Raw genomic sequence first — 4,073 nt, forward strand, 5'->3', positions numbered from 1 at the left:
CCTTTTTATTTTACTTTTTAATTGAATCACTGTGAGATAGATCCTTACGAAGCTGTTCATGATTATGTTCCAGTCGTAGTGTTCCAACACCCATCTCTCCACTAGTGTACATGTCCTAGCACCAGTGTCCCAGGTTCCTTCCCATCACCTCCACTCCTCCCCTCAACAGGCTGACTATGGCAGGCACTTTCATTCTCTCTGTCTCTGTCTCTCTCTTTCTCTTTCTCTCCTTTTGGGCATTGTAGTTTGCGACATTGATACTGAAAATTTATCAAGACTATCTATTTACCTACTATTCACACTAAGCTCTTGTCCAGTGTGATCATTCCCAGCTATTACTGTCATACCCATCTCTTCTCTATCTTACCTACCCTCCACTCCACACACACTTGTGGTTGATTCCAACCAATGAACAGTTTTCTTCCTTTTTTATTCTTTTTCCTTCATGTCTAAATTGATATATAGTTGACTTTCAGTACTGTAGCATTTCAGGGATAAAGCTTGACACATATTATACTGAATTTACTGCACACACCAACAAAAGTGTAGGTCTAGAAATCCTCCTACCCCTTTCCTTTCCCTCTGGTAATCACTATAGATTTCATTAAGACCAGAAGTGAATTTTTGGTGTTTTTTACTATTTGTTTGATCATTAATATTTCACGTGAGTGAAAGCATTTTCCCTTTTTTATTAGTGAATCACTGTGAGGTACAGTTATATACTTTCAAATTTTTGTGCTTGCATTTAAGTCATACAATGATCGAGTATCCATCCCTCCACCAGTCATTTTTCGGTTTTTATGTCATTAACATAATTATCTCAAGTTCTAATTTAATCAAGCACACATGATTTTTATTTTATCCAAACACACACAATTTCATCCTTTTTAGGTGACATTTAAGTAAAAGGCACATATTGATGCAGCTAAGTAACCCACCGTGTTCTCTGACCTGTGAAACCCGGAATGAAATGGCTGCAAACAACAAACCAACTCCATGGTGGTGCAGAAGACTGTTACTCATACAGATTCTTCAGCAGAAGCTGGGAGACAACTCTTTTCAGTGGACAGTCATATCTTCTCTCTTGCTAGTGTCAATCATAGGCTTCATATACACATGCAGGGGTCATCTTATCTGTCCATCCGAAACTGAAGAATAAGAGTCTTTGATTGAGTCTCAGCTCAGAACCTAGTCCAAGTTCCATGTATCCCTTAGCTATCACCCATATGATTGACTGGAAGTAGCACAGAATCATAGGTGGAGGTTTGAGAACACATGAGTGATAGCTAAGGGAGGTAACAGCATGCAACAAAACCGTGTAAATGTGAATCAAGAAATAGAAAGGGCATGGGGAGATGGAGAAATGTTGTATCAGTGGGTGGACGAAGGGTCAAGTGTACTTCAGTGACAGTGGTACATAACTGCGTATCAGTACCAGAAAAGCAAACACTATTGTAACTATATTATCTAAACTGTAATGAGAAAATTAGGGGCTCAAGAGATAGTACAGTGGGTACAGAGTTTGTCTTCCATGCAGCTGACCCAGATTCAATCCCTGGCACCCCATATGAACTGAGTTTGATCCCCTGAGCTTCAACAATTGTGATTCCCGTGCACAGACACAGAAGTAAATCACGCCAAGGGAGGTCTAAAACCAAACAATGTTTTTTAGAAAATAAAAATGTCTTGAGCCAAAGAGATAGTACAGCATGTAGGGTATTTGCTTTGCATGCAGCTGACCCGTGTTTGATGTCCGGCAGGACGTATTGTCCCCCAACAATGCCAGAAGTTATTCTTTTTAAAATTAATTTATTTTATTAATTTTTTTATGAATTACCATGGGGTAGAGTTACAGACTTACAAACTTTCGTGCTTACGTTTCAGTCATACAATAATCGAGTACCCATCCCTTCACCAGTGTCCATTCTCCACCACCAATAATCCCAGTATCCCTCCCACCACTCCCACCCTCACTCAACTCAGCCACACTCACGGCCGCTCTCCACGTGCTCGGGCCAAGCCTCACCCACAACTGCATCTCGGAACTTCAAACCAAATACCCCCCCACCCCCCGCGCCATGATTACTGCACCATATTTGACAGGATTCGAAATAGGAGGCAACCAATCTCAGAGAGAAATATACATTTTTTACAGATATATATATAAACATATATATATATTAACACAAGGCTCAGCCTTTAACAACATGTTAGTAATCTCTTATAGAAGGGCTTAGTGGCCCCTGGGTGAAATACAACAATCCTCACACTCTTTCCTCTAAGAATACTTTTTTTCTAGCATTTTCAGCAGATTTTCATAACAAACAATACGAAATATATTATTTTGGTTCTGCTTTGGAGCAGGGATTGGGCTCTGGGATGGAAACATCTGAAATATGGTGGTGGGAAGGTGTAATGATGGTGGGATTGGTGTTTGAATATTAAATGTAATTAAATATTGTGAACTACCTTATAAAATAAGAAAATTCAGAAACTGTTCAGTCTAGAAATGTAGAGGTACTGAAATTGTAAATAAAAGAGCTGTTCAGAAAAATAATCTTTGGAAAATTTTGCTAGAACTTAATAAAATCATGGTGTGTATATTTCATTTGTATTTTTAAAAATGTTATTGCTTTTTTCAGGAAGAGCACAGAGGTCGTTATAAGACCCACTCAAAAAAGAAGCAGCATTAGTTAAAAGGAAATCATGTCTCTCTGGGAGAAAATCAATACCATTCAGAGAAAGCTCAAGGCCACTTTGAAATATACTATGACCACACAGAAAAATCTCATGGCTGCACAGAAAGATATTGTGACCACAAAGAAAGATCTTGTGGCAAATCAGGAAGATTTTATGATCAACCTGAAAGATCTTTCAGGCAATTGGAAAGATTTCATGGTCACAAAGAAAGATTTAGTGGCTCACCAAGTATGTTCAATGATCAACCTAGATGGTTGTGTGGCCAATCAAAAAGTTCTCATGGTCGCAAGATTTCAGGGGGATCTCATAGGCATTCTATCATGAGAGATTTCATGGTTACTCAGAGATCTCTCATGTCCTATCAGAAAGATATTGAGTCTACTCACCAAAGCAAAAATTCAGAATATCAGATACTGAATCTGAATTTGCCAGGTAAGAATACAATTAGTAGACTGGGGGACAGGAGGAACTGGGGACATTGGTAGAGGGAAGTGGACATTGGTGAAAGGACTATGGTGTTGGAGCACTGTGTGCCTGAAACTTAATAATGAATAATTTAGTAACTGTAATTCATGGTGATTTGAAAAAAATTATAAAATAAAAGATGTCTTTCATGGAAAAAGAATATTAATCATTAATCATTAGCATTCCCACTCAGAAAGCCCATCAAGCTACTGAGAGTATTCTGTCCACACGGCAAAGCCTGGCAAGCTACCCGTGGCATATATGCCAAAAACAGTAACAACAAGTCTCACAATGGAGACGTTACTGGTGCCGCTTGAGCAAATCAATGAGCAATGGGATGACAGTGCTACAGTGAAGTGCTAATTATCAGCACATTGATTCTGGATGATATGGAAATGTAAGTATATGCATTAAATATATTTTAATGGCTAAACATATATTAAAACAAAGATATTACTAGAGGTAGTATATACATGGCATCAATGAATTCTTTTTTTAATGAATTATTTCAACTCCTGATGTCTTCTAATAATCATCTAGTTTTTCTTTTGTGTGTGGGGTAGGGTAATGCCCAACTATGCTCAGGACCTATTCCTGCCTCTTTGGTCAGGAATGACCCCTGGCAGTGTTCACAACGCAAAATGCAATTCCAGGTATCAAATCAGTATTGTTCAAAGCAGTAGCATGCAAGATAAGTGCTTACATCCTATACTGTTTCTTGGGCTAATTCATCCAATTTCTTTCAGTTGTGCCATTTAGATTGGTTTTTCCTGTAGAGCCCCATGTACTCATCTCTGATAGTGAGTTGACTCAGTGTTCTATTCTATCCACTTATATATTGATAGTATATGCAATCCCTAATAATCAATTTACATTCTCTCCTCTAAACTCCTTGCTTAGTAGTCTTC

The 4,073-nt window shown here is 38.4% G+C and overlaps 1 non-coding gene across 1 annotated transcript; it reads left to right on the top strand.

The window, feature by feature from the left end:
• Positions 1-919: 919 nt before the first annotated feature.
• LOC129400636 (small nucleolar RNA SNORA70) lies at positions 920-1,055 on the top strand. Its single transcript, XR_008627831.1, has one exon. It is a non-coding gene; the product is annotated as a small nucleolar RNA SNORA70 (small nucleolar RNA).
• Positions 1,056-4,073: the final 3,018 nt, after the last annotated feature.

This window comes from Sorex araneus, chromosome X, assembly GCF_027595985.1.
Source record: "Sorex araneus isolate mSorAra2 chromosome X, mSorAra2.pri, whole genome shotgun sequence".
NCBI classification, from domain to species: Eukaryota; Metazoa; Chordata; class Mammalia; order Eulipotyphla; family Soricidae; genus Sorex; species Sorex araneus.